The sequence below is a fragment of the Lygodium microphyllum genome, chromosome 9, assembly GCF_053477565.2.
Source record: "Lygodium microphyllum isolate KBCC chromosome 9, Lygodium_microphyllum_v1.1.10, whole genome shotgun sequence".
Classification (NCBI taxonomy): domain Eukaryota; kingdom Viridiplantae; phylum Streptophyta; class Polypodiopsida; order Schizaeales; family Lygodiaceae; genus Lygodium; species Lygodium microphyllum.
This window is the reverse complement of record NC_141143.1, coordinates 143,194,493-143,212,234: the sequence shown is the minus strand read 5'-3', so window position 1 is coordinate 143,212,234 and position 17,742 is coordinate 143,194,493.

The following is a 17,742-nucleotide window of genomic DNA, read 5'->3' as shown; positions in this document are numbered from 1 at the left end:
GGTTCATCATCTTGGAAGTGGCGGCCACAGGACATATTTGGAGGACTTTGTAAGTTTTTCTTTTGTTTTGCTTGTTTATTTTTTTGCAATATCCTTTGTACTAACAATCATGTTTCTAACAGTTAGCATTTTGTTTTCTTTGCAGCACTCCATTACAAATCGCGATCCGACCGACCTTGAGACTCGACATGCAGAGAGGCACGGTCCCACTTCATTGATCGACTGATTGTATAGACGCGGCGGCCCTGTAAGTCACTCATCGTTCTTGTCCGTAGTTACCATGTTTAATTAGAATGCATTATTGTATGGTGGACTGATGTGTTGCTGTTTTCTTTTTTTGCAGAGTCCGTTCGATGCTCCTTTGCGGCGGGACGAGCTTTCGGAGGGCGAGGATATGTAGCTCACCCTTGGATCCTTAGAGCTCATACACCTTTATTTTTTGGTCGCCTTATCTATGTAGACATTTTCTATGTATTAGTGATATCTTGTCATGATTGTACCAATCTCTTATTATGTGATCATGTATTTATTTCATGTATCAGTGTTATGATTTCAGTATACTTTGTTTTTGTTTGCAAGCGCATTGTACACAGTGCAGAAACTATTTTGTATGGCTCTGATAAAGCACACAGTGCTATGTGTGGCAGGGCAACCACAAAAATTTGTTTTTCCCTGTTACCGTTGTTATTAGCGTCGCAAATTTTATTGCTCGCGTCGTTATTTTCGTCATTTGCGATGCTGATAGCGACACTGATACGGATTGTTCTATGGCGTCGCCAATAACGACGCTTTTTGCGATGATGGGGGCAAATTTTGTTATTTACATTTTCGTCGCTTTTAACGTCGGTATAAGGCCTATATCTTGTAGTGATACTTATTCTTATATTAGTGTGAATATAAAATGATAAGAAATTAATACTTTACAAATTATGCTTATTAATAACGTAGTAAAATTTGAAAAACTGCATGAGACTTGAGCTTTTTCAAAAAGGCTCATGTTGATTTTTAACCAAATTTTTGAAAATTACTATTTTGTTATGATTTTTAGGAGAATCTTAGGGAATCTCCTTAGGAGAAACATGCAACTTACCCAAAATGTTTGCAACAATGTTACTAGTCTTATAACAAAAAAGCCACTTTTGTGGCAATAATATTTTTGATTTCTCATCAATGAGAAAGATCAAGAAGAAATGGTTTGAGGAAAAAGTGAACAACATAAGATACTAGTTGAAAAAAGATAGAATGGATCAAAACAAGCTAGGAAGTATATAGTCGTATGTCCATCTTAGAGACCATTTTCATAGAAAAATCGAGAACTTTTAGTGCTTCTAATCAAAACCATCGCAAAAGAATTTTCATCAAGCTAAAAATATCATGAGAAATACTGTGATATGTATAATTTGCATTTCCATTAAGAGAGTTGCAATTAGATAAAAATTATTAGCTTCTTTAAGACTCCAAATAACATTGTTAGGTGTTGTTTTGACCAATTTTCATGCACTTTTGAAAATCCAATTTTTATAGAAAACTACTTTCCACTTGAAGCTTGTACCAAGCCTTTTATTCTACTATCTTACAGTATTGGCAAAGTCATATCCAATTGTGGTATCATATGTGCATGTTATTTTAAATGGAAAATTGCAAGACTATGTTAATAAGGGTGTGCACAAGGATTTTAATGGGGAGTGATTGTTGCCCACAATGGAACCTAAGTAGCAACTTGAGAGAGCAAATTTATAGTGTTGGTGAAGCAATCTATATTTTCTCATTACATGCTATAAATACACAATATGTACAATATTAGTTTATTTATATGTTTTATAGTGAATATGCTAGGAAAACTTTAAATAATAATTACATATCTAACTATCATTGTATAAGATCAATGATATTTTAAATTCTTAACATAGTAAGATCAATCTATGTAAAGTGTCCATAGAAAAAGTTCTTGAAGGAAAATGCAATCAAGACTTTGTTGGGGATGATCACTAGTTGTTCTACCCCTGACTTTGCTATGCTTCGATGTATTGTATATATGAAGTCTATGAATCTAGAATTCATGCATATTGCAGGGAAAAAAAATTCAAAAATTTTTAAATGCTTTCTAAATCCAAATTTGAGGATGATGATACACTTATTGTAGAGGATGGAGAGGCTGAGATTTCAATTATGGTTGATCGCATATATCATGTCTCTTCTATTGAGGCATTTTCGAAAGATATCTATATAGGTGATTGGTTGCAGATTGGTTAGTACTTGAGTACACTGATGAAGAGGGTTGAATGGCCAGATGTAGAGTTCAAGAAGATTAGAGGGCAGGCATATGGATATTTCTTGAGAGATGGGTTGTTATGGAAGCATCCTAAAAAGAGAGGTGGGATAACTTTTAGAGTAGTTTGTGATAGGATTGCACAATTGCAGGTTATGAAAGAGTTTCATGAGAGCTTATGGGCTAGACATATACGTGTGTGGGCTACATATGAGAAGATCAAAGAATGTTACTGGTGAAAATGGATGTACAAAGACATATCTCACTTTGTTGTTTGAGACATGCAAGGATTGCCAATTATGTTCTTCAATGTGGTACTGAGACAACTCATCCACTTTGTATGCAGCATTGTAAGTGGGTGGTTGATTTGGTTACTATATCAATTGGTCTTTGATAGATGAGGTATATTGTTGTTGTAAGGGAAGATCTCACCAATCAGGTTGAGGGTAGAGCATTGAGGATGAAGGCAACTAGTGTCATATGCAAGTTTCTACTTGAGGAGAGATCTTTTGTAGGTATGGTTGTGTTGGGAAGATTACTGTAGATCAAGGTGCATTGAATGTGGATGAGCATACAAGATATAGGCCTTATACCGACGTTAAAAGCGACGAAAATGCAAATAACAAAATTTGCCCCCGTCATCGCAAAAAGCGTCGTTATTGGTGACGCCATAGAATAGTCGGTATCAGCGTCGCTTTTAGCATCGGTATTGGCGTCGATATCAACGTCGCAAATGACGAAAATAACGATGCTAATAATGACGCGAGTAGTAAAATTTGAGATGCTAATAGCGACGGTAACAGGGAAAAAAAAATTGTGGAAGAGCAGAGAGCCATACAAAATAGTTTTTGCACTGTGTACAATGCACTTACAAACAAAAACAAAGTATATTGAAATCATAACACTGATACATGAAATAAATACATGATCACATAATAAGCGATTGGTACAATCATGACAAGATATCACTAATACATAGAAAATGTCTACATAGATTAGGCGACCAAAAAATAAAGGTGCGTGAGCTCCAGGGATCCAAGGGTGAGCTACATATCCTCGCCCTCCGAAAGCTCATCCCCCTGCAAAGAAGCATCGAACGGACTTTGCAAAAAAAGAAACAACAACACATCAGTCCACCATACAATAATGCATTCTAATTAAACATAGTAACTACGGACAAGAAAGATGAGTGACTTACAGGGCCGCCGCGTCTATACAATCGGTCGATCAATGAAGTGAGACCATGCCTCTCTGCATATCGAGTCTCAAGGCCGGTCGGATCGCGATTTGTAATGGAATGCTGCAAAGAAAACAAAATGCTAACTGTTAGAAACATGATTGTTAGTACAAAGGATATTGCAAAAAAATAAACAAGTAAAACAAAAGAAAAACTTACAAAGTCCTCCAAATATGTCTTGTGGCCGCCACTCCTAAGATGATGGACCACTCTGGCCTCGAGTCGTACCCTCACCACCTCGCGCTGCTGACTCCAACGTCCTGGAGAATCTATAGCCTCCTTTCTCAGTCGGCGCCAATCGTCCCCATCTAACCACTCGAGCTTTGCAGCCCCACTCTTGATTGCCTTGTGTGCGTTGGATCGTATGTGTGACATATATGCACGCATGCAATCCATCATCCAGCCCATAGAAAATCTATCTACTGAGGCTGGAACCAGAAACTCCTCATACAAGGATGCTACTATGTAGTCCTTGCTCCCTTCTGGTATGTTCTTCCAATGATCTAAGACGTTGTGCCGAAAAACTTGTTGGCACAACTCTGTCATGCGATCCATCATCCTCTTCCCCTCATCATTCATGATGATGGCTCCTAACCTATCATCGACTAGATATCCGTATCCCCCTGGGGTCTGCCTAAGATGGGTCCTCTCCCATCTGCGTCCACGCTCCTCGGCATATCTAGCAGACCCCTGTGCATCCGGTGTACCAACTGAAAGGTGAGAAGGATCGAAGCTTGCACGCGAGCTATGGCGGGAGAGCAAGAGCAAGAAAGAGAGAGACAAGAAATGGGAACTCCAACAGTCACAATGTGTGACCGGGCCTTCCTTTATTCAAACTGTCACTAAAAGAATAAAGAATAAAGTGACGTGATGGGCGCCCGCCACCTGCAGTGTGCAGTGGCGGGTACTGTCAGTGTAGTAATACACGGGGCGGCACGGCGGAGGCGCCTTTACCCCCAACAACAGTTGAAAGGTGAGAAGGATCGAAGCTTGCACGCGAGCTATGGCGGGAGAGCAAGAGCAAGAAAGAGAGAGACAAGAAATGGGAACTCCAACAGTCACAATGTGTGACCGGGCCTTCCTTTATTCAAACTGTCACTAAAAGAATAAAGAATAAAGTGACGTGACGGGCGCCCGCCACCTGCAGTGTGCAGTGGCGGGTACTGTCAGTGTAGTAATACACGGGGCGGCACGGCAGAGGCGCCTTTACCCCCAACAACCTCCCACTTAAAGGCGAATCTGCCCTAGTGAGAGAGAAAAGAAAAAGAAAAGACAGTACAAATGTACATAGGTACAAGGGATGAGGAAAGGTGACATCTCATCCAACGCCCATCAACCTCCTGAGGAAGGCAAAGAGCTCAGTAGTGAGGCTCTTCGTGAGCAAATCTGCAGGATTCTCGTCAGTGGAGATCTTGACAAGGTCAACAGACCTGTCCTCCACGACACCACGTATGAAGTGATACCTCACCTCAATGTGTTTCGTCTTCGCATGGAAGACCGGATTCTTAGCCAACTGAATGGCACTCATAGAATCCGAATGCAGTGTAGGTGTAGCATCAATCCCAAGGTCAGCAACTAGACGGCCTAACCATATGGCCTCCTTGCAAGCCTCAGTGGCTGCAACATACTCGGCCTCAATGGTAGACAAAGCCGTACACTTCTGAACCCTGGACATCCAAGAGATAGCCCCTCCAGCATAGGTGAATACATAGCCAGAAGTGGACTTCCTACTATCTGCATGTCCTGCATAATCGGAGTCAGTGTACCCCACGACCCCTGTATCCTGGCTGCCATAGCAAATACACATATCTGCTGTGCCCTTCAGGTACCTCATGATACCCTTCACGGCATCCCAATGTCTGCTGCCAGGTGTAGCCATATAGCGTGCCACAACACCAACTGCATGTGCAATATCTGGACGAGTGGCTATCATGGCATACATCAAACTGCCCACGGCTGATGCATAAGGGATCTTGGCCATCTCGGCCCTCTGCTCATCTGTCTGCGGACAATCGGCCTGTGATACCTTCACATAAGAAGGTAATGGACAGCCAATAGGCTTTACGTCCTGCATGCAGAAGCGCTCAAGGACTTTATGAATGTACTCCCGCTGTGAGAGATACAAAAGTCCCTGATGCCTATCGCGCTTAATGCGCATCCCAAGTATATGTGAGGCCTGTCCCAAATCCTTCATCTCAAAGCTCTTCTTTAGCTGAGATTTAAGAGCATCTAGCTCATCATGAGCTTTCCCTACTATCAGCATATCATCAACATAGAGTACCAAGATAAGCAAACTGCCATCACGGGCTTTCTTCTGTAAAGACACGGATCCATAGCACTCCTGCTGTAGCCCTGTGACTGCATAAAGGCATCAAACTTATGATACCATTCCCTAGGTGCCTGCTTCAAGCCATACAAGCTCTTCTTCAACTTGCACACTAGGTGCTCCCTGCCAGGTTCTGCAAAGCCCTTAGGCTGATCCATATAGATCTCATCATGCAAGTCCCCATGTAGAAAAGCCGTCTTGACATCCATCTGATATAGATCTAAGTCAAGCAGTGCAACCAAAGCCAAGACTAAGCGCAGGGTGGTCATCTTAACCACAGGAGAGAAGACCTCATCAAAGTCCACACCATGTTCCTGCTTAAAACCCTTTGCTACCAATCTAGCCTTGTATGCCGGCTTGGGGTGTCCAGGGGTACTTTTCAGCTTGTACACCCACTTGCATGGCAAAGCCTTCTTGCCCTTAGGCAAGGCAACCAAATCCCAAGTCTCATTCTTATGCAGGGAGTCTATCTCAGACTGCATAGCCCTCTCCCAGGAGTGACTGTCACCCCTGCGCATAGCCTCATCATAAGTGAAAGGCTCTCCTGCATCTGTAACCAAAACATAATGCATAGAGGGCTGAAATCTGTCAGGTGGACGTCTATCTCTAGCAGACCGTCTCACCGCAGGCTCTGCTGCCTGTCTAACTACCTGTCCAACATCCTGGCCCTGTGGAGGAACTGCTGCAGGCTGTACTACTGGCTGTGCTGGAGCTTTAGGCTCCTCCTGAAAGATCACTCTGCGGATCTCAACCACCTTCTCAGGCTGCCTGTGCATCTTGTCTTCATGGAAGACGACATCATGGCTGCGTACTATTTTCCGCGCCTGCGGATCCCATAGGCGATAGCCCATCTCTCCTGACTCACCATAGCCAAGGAATATGCATTTAATGCTCTTTGGATCCAATTTACTCCTCTTGTCCTTGGGCACATGGAAGAATGCCTCACATCCAAAGACACGGAGATGCGCATAAGAGGGTGGCTTACCAGCCCAAACTTCCTCTGCAACCTGGAAATCCAATCCACTGGAAGGCGATCGGTTTATGACATGCACTGACGTACTAACTGCCTCAGCCCAAAAACTCGGGGGTAGGCCTGCATGGCTAAGCATAGAGCGCACACGCTCCTGAATAGTCCTGTTCATGCGCTCAACCAAACCATTCTGGGGTGGGGTGTAAGGGGCGGTCAACTGACGCTTAATACCCCTGTCATCACAAAACTGCTCAAAAGCATGCGAGACATATTCTCCCCCATTATCTGTCCTAAGGCATTTCAGCCTATACCCAGTCTGGTTCTCAACAAGAGCAAGCCATCTCTGAAAAACTGCCAAGACATCGGACTTCTGCTTTATGGGATAAGCCCACACTTTCCTAGAAAAATCATCAATGAAGGTAACGAAGTACTTCACGCCACCCATAGACATGCAAGGCATAGGCCCACAAACATCGGAATGCACCAATGCCAAGGGCTCACTCATGCGTGGCCTACCCGATTTCTTATGCGTAGACCTATTCTGCTTACCATAAAGACAATGATCACACGAGTCAAAACATGCATAATCCAAAGGCGAAAGATACTGCAAACCAGATAACATTTTCATTCCTTTCAAAGACATATGCCCCAAACGGGCATGCCAAAGTGATACATGTGGGATAGAGCCCACTGCCAAAACATGGTCTACAGAAGACCCAGATACAACAAGAGGATAGAGGCTGCCAGCCTTGGCGCCTCTAGCAAGCACAAGTCTGCCTTTGGTAATCTTCCAGGTAGAATCCCCAAAACAGACATGAAATCCTGCATCATCCAACTGTCCTGCAGACATAAGACTACGCGTAAGCGCAGGTACATGACGTACATCCCTGAGCAAAAAGGAACTGCCAGTGGAAAACTGCAACTGAATATCTCCATAGCCCACAATATCAAGAGACCTGTCATCTCCAAGTTTGACTGATCCAGATACAGTACGGTAAGAGTGAAACCACTCACGGTAAGGCGTCACATGGAAGGACGCACCTGAATCCAATAACCAGCACTGTGCATACATACTAGGTGTCTCAGTCAAGTGTGAAGCATCAGAAGAACTAGCTGCAAGTATAAACTCATCACCACCATCGGACTCTTCAGTCTGCGTGACATTAATTTCCTCAATCTTGACGTTGGACTTCGCAGGTACTATGCTGCGATCAGAGGACTTCTCCTGCACTTTATCTTTCCCCTTATCCTTGCGCTTCTCATTGCGCAACTCATGACACTGTGGTCTAATATGGCCCTTTTTCCCACAATGATGACAAGTGACATTTGCATTGCGTCCACGCGACTTACTACGCGACTTGCCACCACGAGATTTAGACCGACCCTTCTGCGAGTCACGGCCTCGGCCATTACCACGGTCATACCTGTCATTCCTGCCTCTAACTGTCAAAGCATGACTACCACGAGAGGCATCCAAGTTTTTGCGATTCACCTCTTCCTGAAGAAGAGCACTCTCAACATCTGCCAATTTTAGAGTAGCACTAGAGGCACGAAGAGCAGTGCGGAATACATCCCATGACTCATTCAGAGTTCCAAGCAAGAAAAGAGGAGTTACTTCCTCTCCAAAGGTGATATCCTGCGAAGTCAGGTTCTTCAGTATAGCATGGAACTGGCTCAAGTGAGCAGACATAGTCGCATTATCCTTCATGCGCAGATCCATAAGCTGCTTCAACCAGTACATCTGACTCGCCGGACTTTTCTTATCATAAAGATTCTTGATCTTATTCCATAGATCCCATGCACTCTGTGCTTCCTCAAATACATTATAATGTACCTGTTCAGTGAGAGAATACAATCGTGGACTTGCATAGCTCATCAAGTTCAAGCCAGTCGTCAATGTCCATAGTTTCAGGCTGCTCCCCACTCAACCGAAGTGGCTTAATCTGAGATTTCTGCACCAAAACCTGCCATATTTGACTCTTCCAGTAAGAGTAGTTGGTACCATCCAACTTTGTAATGTTAAAGATGGCACTATCATGCGAAGATGACGCCATTATGCAGGCTGGAAATGCCCAAACAGTCCAAAACTGCTTGCTGTTTTACTGCAGAAACTGCCCAAAAAGACCAAAACGGGGTCCAAAGGGTGAGCAAAGTGTGCCAAAAGTTGCTGCCCACTTAGTACTAGGTGCGGTACACCAAATCAGGATATTTCAGCATGAAAAGTACACCTCAGTCCACCAATAACTGCTTGCTGTAATAAATTGCAGGTATGCAGTCTAGAGAGCAAACTGTCCCAAAATAGGATCCAATGTCAAGCAAACAATGCTAGGTCCAAAGCCGGCATGAAACAGACATAAGCAAGGCCAATGACAGTGAAAAGAACATGAGCTCAACACCAAGCATGTCAAAATAACATCTGCCAGTGAAAGGCACACCCCCAGACACTCTAGGCAAAGTGTTCCTGTAACTGCCAAAACCTGACACAAATAGGTATCTGCTCAAAGAGAAAGATCCAAATATGAGACTCAGCTCATAAGCATCCTGTGAACCAAGAGTACATCAATGCATATCCATAAAGATCGGAGTATGATCCCAAAGTCTCAATGTGTATGTAGCTGCTCAAGACATAAACTGCTTCAAATACATGTAAGTGCTCCAATAGCATGCAACTGTCAAAGGTCAAGAAAGCATGTAAAATGCTCCCACTGGCACAAAAGGCGTACAAAGCGAGATCAGAAGCTCAAACAACCCAAGAGAAAGCACCAGTGATAAGTGACCCTGTCAATGCATCAAGCGCATCCGAGAGAGCATGACATACATGAAGCACCGGTCGTATTAACCATGAAGCAATACATAAGCCCAAATAAGCTCTCGGTCAACTCAATGACATCCAAATAGCAACCAAGATCAGTGATCAAGTAAGCCGGGAATGCTCAAATACATCCAAATCCAAGCTCCAAATGTCGGTATGGCATACACGAACCAAATAGCATATGTCACGAACCAAAGCATGTAATGCAAAAGCCTAACTGTCAAGCAGAGACATGAGGCATAGGCGGTCCACGAGCATGCCGAGTCGGTCCAAATGCCAGTGAAGACGGAGCTAATGCGAAGCTCAAAAGCATCCCATAATCTCATACATATGCTCCAAGTCGTCCCCAAATGTCAGAGATATCATGCCAAAGCTCAAAGCATACATCCGGTATCGGTAGGTAAGTGCCAAAGCATGTAAAGTACCTTCAGCTCACTGTTATTCCAGCATGTATTTACTGTTCTAAACAGTAGATTTCAGCCCCAAATTCAAGCCAAAATCATGGTCAAACCAAATGCATACATCCCCAATACATCCGGGTAGGAAGTAGACCGCATACGGGCATCAAACAAGGTAACCGGAGTAGAGTATAAGCATTAAATGCCAATGCCAAGTGTGGCTGCCCTGTTTCCAGCACTGTATAACAGTAAATAACAGTCCCAAATTAGCCAATATTTCAAGCCAAAATCATGGCATAATCATGTGCATACATTCCCAAGGCACTAGGCATCATGTAGACCGCATACGGGCATCAAATAGCACAACCGGAATGGAGTATAAGCAACAAATGCTAATGCCAATGGTGCTGCCCTGTTTTCAGCCTGTTATGACAGTTTATGACAGTCCCAAATCTGAAGAAATCAGCCCCGAAAGATCAAGACCAATACCCAAAGCTTGAATGACATCAAACATGAAGTCTATAGCCCTCTTGATCAAGGTAGAGAGCAAGAAGCAATGGCCAAGTGTGGAGCTGAAGTAGATGAGTGCTCACAGCCTGGAAAAAAATGATGCAATCTGCCCTGTTGGTGCTGAACTTGCTGTTGCTCCACATGGGCTGAAAAGGGGGTAATGGGGGGCTCAATGATGGCCCAAGGTAGGCACATACCAAGCCATGAAGGCCCAATGCAAAGGGGAGGGAAGATATGAGCTATGGAGCTCAAGAAGAGTGGCTGCCCTTTGTTCCTGCCCTGTTTCAATCTGAGAATACACTCAAATGCCTGCAAATGCTGAAGCAATACCTCAAGGGCAAGGCCCTGATGAAGCTCAAGAAGGCCAGGATGGAGCTCGGGAAGCCGGGGAGAGTCGGGAGCTCAAGAGGTCGGCTATGGCTGCCGGGATGGAGACCCAATGCGTGAAGCGAGTCGATGCGAAGGTCGGGAAGCACCGAGTCGAGCTCGAGCAAGAGAATGCCAAGCTCTGATACCAGTTGAAAGGTGAGAAGGATCGAAGCTTGCACGCGAGCTATGGCGGGAGAGCAAGAGCAAGAAAGAGAGAGACAAGAAATGGGAACTCCAACAGTCACAATGTGTGACCGGGCCTTCCTTTATTCAAACTGTCACTAAAAGAATAAAGAATAAAGTGACGTGACGGGCGCCCGCCACCTGCAGTGTGCAGTGGCGGGTACTGTCAGTGTAGTAATACACGGGGCGGCACGGCGGAGACGCCTTTACCCCCAACACCAACCGGGGTAATATCTCTCGGAGTGGCACCCATAGGGGTGCCACGCTGATGGCTGAGCAAAAGCCGGAGTAACTAGAGTAGAGGTCTCCACAGGTGTGACAAATCCTGGAGGTGACGCAACTCCAGCTGAATGACAAGACGGAGACACCGAGTTCGTGCCTCCACAGCATCCACCTGAGCCTGAGCCACGCTCCCTGGAACCGCCACGAGAGCGAGGAGTCGCACCTGTATCCCGTGTCAACCGCGGGCTCACTGCATCCATATCTCTGCAGCATCCCCCTGACCCTGAAGCACTTCCTCCCTCTGGCCTAAGTCTGGAGTATCGAGCTCGTCTACTCGAAGCTGACGCATTTGATCACGCTAAAGTAGATCTAGCAGAGCACCTTGATGAAGACCGAGGCAGCTCCTGGTCTGCCATATCTCTGAATCTCGCGATCTGGTCTGGAGACATACGTGTGAAGATATCTTGTAACTCCTCATCGCTCATCCCTCGACTCATCCTGAAAATGTCACCTGCATAGATAAAAAATGATGTTAGAATAATCAATTTAAATCATACAAAGCATAGTAATATAAATCCTAAAAAAAAGATCTCACTTAAAATGTATATCTTATGTACCCTTATAAGCGATTGGTCAACGAATTGAGTAAGTGGATGCTCCAAGTATGAAGTATCCTATGGTCCCATGTCAATCTTCTGACACAACTCCGCATACACTGGAAGGTCAATAGACATGTCACCACAAAAGGATGAGTCTACCTCGTTCTCAAAGAATTCTTGGACTCCTATATTTCTATCATTGTTAGCTGATGCTGGCTCCAAGCTTTCGGTGGCCTCCACCTCTTGCAATATCGACCTCTCTATTGTATTTGTCTTTTTAAGAAGAGATTGATTTTTATGGAATATCCAAAGTTATTTTTGGGATTACGTTATGAAAAATGAATGTTTTTCATACTGATAGGTTGATTGCCTTCGTTGTACATTTGCGTGGTGGACCTGTGAGTAGTTCGGTCAGCCCATAATGCAAAAGGTAGCATTTTAGGCCATTCTTTGATCTTTTCTCTACAAGACTTTGCTAGAGCTTTGAGAATAGGTTGGTGCCCTCTCTCACTTTTCTCATTGCCTTCAGGGTTGTAGGCTGATGTTAAAGCCAACCTAATACCCAATTGAGCAAAGAAGTTGCGTGCCTCATCAGCATCCAACTCTCCTCTATCTGTAGTTACTTTACCCACACAACCATATCTACAAAACACTTCAAAAAACGACAAATAGCTTGAGTGGATTTGGTTGTTAAGGCTTTGCCCTCAACTTGATTGGTTAGATTCTCTCTTGCAAGCACTAAATATCGCATATTCCATATTCCTGTAGGCATGGTTACAAGATCAATAACCCATCTATAGTGTATAGACAAGGAATAAGTCGATTGTAACCCATCCCGATGCTTGACCATAGAATACATCTGACACACATAACATGTTTCAACAAAATGTGCTATGTTTCAATACATGTTTTGCCACCAATATTTTTCTTTGACTTTAATAAAGGTTCCCCATATGCCTCTATGTCCTACCCACAAGCTTTCATGAAATTCCTTCATTATTTGTTATTGCAACCTTTTGTTACCTACAACTCGAACATGTGCTCCTTTCTTCTTCTTTGCATGCTTCCATAGATGTCCTTCTTTAAAAAAAAACCATAAGCTTTCCTCTTGATATGCTTGAACTCCTCATCAGTCCAAGTCTCCTCCTTCTTCATTGTGCTCAAATATTAGCCGATCTTCAGCCAATCTTCTTCAAGGAAATGAACTAGAACTCGAGCAATGCAATGAGCATGCTGGCTTCTAGTTGACCACCCTGTTGTTTTCAGTTTTGGACCAGTATATGCTGTAACTGAAAAGGTATTTTCAGCAGCCATGGAATGAAATTCAGCAAGTATAGATTCTTCAGCTTCATCTTCTTCCATCAGCTCTTCTTCATTGTCATATCTTGCATGTGATAGCATGTTAGCAACTGGATTTGCCTTTCTTGCAATATGCTTTAATTCGGGGTTGAGATATTTAATATATGCAATCCATCTTAGCATAGCAATGTCGGGTGTAGAGCAGTTGGTAATCATGGCCAAGAGTGGAAGACAATCAAATTTTACCGCTATTGAAGCACCTATAAAGTATTTGCAATCACATGTTAATGCTGTTACAACTCCACAATTTCCTTTTTACTTGTGCATACCTTCTTTGACGTTCATTGAGAACTTTTGCTCCAAAACGAATTGCATACATGTTTCCTTCAAGATCCTCTTGGCCAAGAGCCCATCCTATCCCAATGGGACTTGTATCCACAGTAAGGATGATGGGTTGACCATTTGAATAGTCAGCCCTTTTGAGAGTCGGGACTGAAATTAACAGCTTCTTTAATTTGCGTATAGTGAGAGTCTGCTCTTTATTCCAAGAGAATCTTTGGCCTTTTCTTAATAATTGATAAAGATTTTCGGCTACATGAGCAAAATGTGGTATCCATATGAGATAGAATACACATGCGCCAAGAAATCTTCTCACCTCTGAAACATTTGTGCATTTTTCTTGCATTTTGCTGATGGCATCTATCTTGATTGGAGAAGGTTTGCGTCCATAGGGGCCACATAGATGATCGACCACTAGGACTTCTTGTACTCCAAAAATCGACTTAGCTCCAGAAAGGGTAAGATGTATCTCTTCTAGCCTTGTCAGAATCCTATCACAATCATGAATATGGTTAACTACAAATATCCTGTAGCCATCTTCGTCAAGCCCCTCATTCTTTTCATTGACTTCACATCCCTTGATAGGTACATCATCAAGAAATGGAAGAGTAAGTTGCGGAGTAAAGTCCCTTAAGACTTTGTGCATGGCATTCATCATATGGGCTACGGAGTTTGTTGTACCTTTTGGTAGAGTGCACATGTGGACCAATCTAAGAGGTGTCTTCATTGTGGTAATGTCTTGGCTTTCTAATGAGAGCTGAAATTGGTCATATCCTGAATATAGATCACCCATAGAATAAATTGCTCTACCTGCAAAAGCTTCAGCAAACTCATCAACAATTCGACCCGAACCAACATTTCAGATTGTGACATGATTAACAAGTTATAGATCTTGGATGAATCGTAAAGATCCATTTTTTTTTTGTACGGTAAACCACCGATTTCAGTAAGGTGCTGAAGAAGGTTCCAAAATCTTCATTCTGATCTTTTCATTTAGAAGTTTTAGTAATTTGGGCAAATATGTCCTTGGAATAGGAATAGGTTTGAAGTTCCAAGGTACATGTGGAACTGTAAAAATGACCATAGGAGCAACAATATGTGGATCTAGATAGCCTATTTCACTTGGCTGAAATGCAAAAGCTTTTCCATGTTTCATTAGCATTTGCATAAAATAGTGTTTTTCAACCGGTGGTGAAATGAAAGTTTTTTCACCTATTTTGAGTTATTTTATACTTTTAGATGTGAACTTGTGACCAATATTGAAAGGATCACGAAGACTTGGCTGATTTGCTGCCCTATTAGCCAACCCTTCACTTTCAGAGAGGCAGTGGGACTGTCACAGGCTTGGCTTTCTTATCCACTATCTTGTATTTTGTCTCCACTTGTGCTTCAACCTTGTTGAGTAAACCAATGTCTTCTTGCTCAAAAAATTCTTGGATTGTTTGATAAAAATCCAATGTACATACTTCTATGGACTGATTTTCAACTTGATTTTCTATATGAGCAGCTGCATATATTTCAGCCAATGTGTTTTTGATCAAGAGGTGTATCCAGTGGTTTGCATTTAGCCATGCCATACTACTTTAGCATTTCCATGGAATAGTACTTCTGCATCAACCATAAGCCATTTTCAGCTGTACCAATTCAATGCCCAAGAAATACTACAAACCACCTAAGTCTTTCATGTCAAATTCAGTTTTCAGCATCTTCATTACATGCTATATGCCCAAGTCATCATCACCAGTGACTATTAAATAAACAACATATATGATTAGCACTACCAAGCCACTGCCAGTCTTTTTTGTAAATAGGCTATGATTAGCCTTGCCAACATCAAATCCCAAGCTTTGCAAGTAGTTACTAATCCTTGCATGCCAGGCTCTTGGAGCCTGCTTCAGCTCGTACAATGCTTTTTTCAGCTTGCATACATAGTGCTGAAAATCAAAGTGTACATACCCTTTCGGCTGATCCATATAGACATTCTCTGCCAAGTCACCATTGAGGAATGCATTCTTCACATCCATCTGTTGCAATTTCAAGCCTCTAGCAGCAACCAAAGCAATCATAGTATGTATGGTTGCCATCTTGGCAACATGGCTTAATATTTTCTCATAATTCAGTCCATACTATTGGGCATACCCCTTAGCAACCAGCCTGGCTTTGTACCTTTCCACACTGCCATCCGACTTGCATTTGATTTTGTATACCCATTTGCAGCCAATGGTCTTTTTCCCTTCAAGCAGTGGCACAAGATCCCAAGTTTTATTTTCAACCAAGGCAGTCATTTCTTCATCCATAGCTGCACACCAATTCTCATATTTTACTGCTTCAGCATATATACTTGGTTCTTTGATCTCCATCACTTTTGTCATGTAAGCATAGTGCTTTGCAGAGTAGCCAGTGTATGTCAACCTGTCAACAGGATATCTGGCCCTCTACGAGCATCTAGGCTATGGTGCACTGCTCGATTCCCCTCTCTCATGAGGTGGAATGTACTTGTTCTGCCTAGTACCAGGCGTATACACAGTCGGAATACCAAACTCACTGTCTAGACTATTAGTTGAGTCATAGCCTGAAGTCATCACACCAGATATATCATCAATGACTTTTCCTTTTTCTTTGCTATCCACTACATCATATCTCCCCCTCAGTGACATAGTAGTGTCAGTGGACGGTGAGCCAGAGCTCCGCAATCTCCCTTATCGTCTGAGCACTAGGACTTGCCATATTAGTACCTTGCTGCAAATTAGCTGTAGATACATGAGTAGAAGGCATATCTGATGGCACTGTAGCTGGTGATACATTCCAAGAGGCCATCTCATCAAAGGTAACATCCCTGCTCACCAAAGTCTCCCTGGTAGAGGGATCATAGCATTTGTATGCCTTCTTCTCCTGTGAATATCCAATGAAATCTCCCCCTCAGTGACATAGTAGTGTCAGTGGACGGTGAGCCAGAGCTCCGCAATCTCCCTTATCGTCTGAGCACTAGGACTTGCCATATCAGTACCTTGCTGCAAATTAGCTGTAGATACATGAGTAGAAGGCATATCCGATGGCACTGCAGCCGGTGATACATACCAAGAGGCCATCTCATCAAAGGTAACATCCCTGCTCACCAAAGTCTCCCTGGTAGAGGGATCATAGCATTTGTATGCCTTCTTCTCCTGTGAATATCCAATGAAAACACACTTATGCGCTTTTGGATTGAGCTTTTTCCTTTTCTCATCTGGGATGTGCACATAAGCAAGATAGTCGAAGACTTTCATGTGACTTACATCGGCTTATAGCCATATATCTTCTCAAACGGTGTCATCTCATGAATACCTGTAGTGGGAGTTTGATTCAAGATATACATGGCTATCATAACAGCCTCAACCCAATAATAGAGTGGTATTTTCTTCTCGTTCATCATGGCACGAGTAGCTTCCATCAATACCCTGTTCTTATGCTCAGCCACTCCATTCTATTGTGGAGTATAGCTGCAGGTAAGCTGCCTACGTATGCCATTTTCAGCCAGAAAATTATTAAACTCATTTGACACATACTCCCCACCACTATTTGATCTCAAGCAAGAGATATAGCAGTCAAATTCCTTTTCAACCTGCTTTTTAAACTGCTGAATAATAGCAAATACCTCATCCTTCGTCTGTAGAATATACACCCAAGTATAGCGACTGTAATCATCAATAAATATCACATAGTACTTCGAGCTTCCCATAGATGCATTATGGGATGGCCCCAGACATCAGAGTGCACTAACTGCAACGGACGTGTACTCTGCCTTACATGCCTGACAAATGGCAACCTCGACTGCTTACCAAACTAGCAAGCATTGCATACATGACCAATGTTTGTGTATTGGAACTTGGGTAAACCTGTAATAAGCTATTTTGTTTGCATAATTTGCAGTCTCTGCAAATTCACATGTCCCACTCTCTTATGCCAAATTTCCAAATCTCTGATAGTGCTAGAACCATGGGCAAACATAGCCGAATTTAGCTCTGGCAAAGTGGCATCAAGAGTAAACATTCTGCCATTCTTGTGACCACGAGCAATCAACTTGTATCCATTTCCAAACTCTTCAATAAAGCAACCATACTTATTGAACCTAACCTGCAAGTTCTGCTCCATCATTTGACCTCAACAGACAGTAAGTTCTTCATTATCGATGGGACATGCAGTACATCATGCAAATTTTCAGGTCCGCAT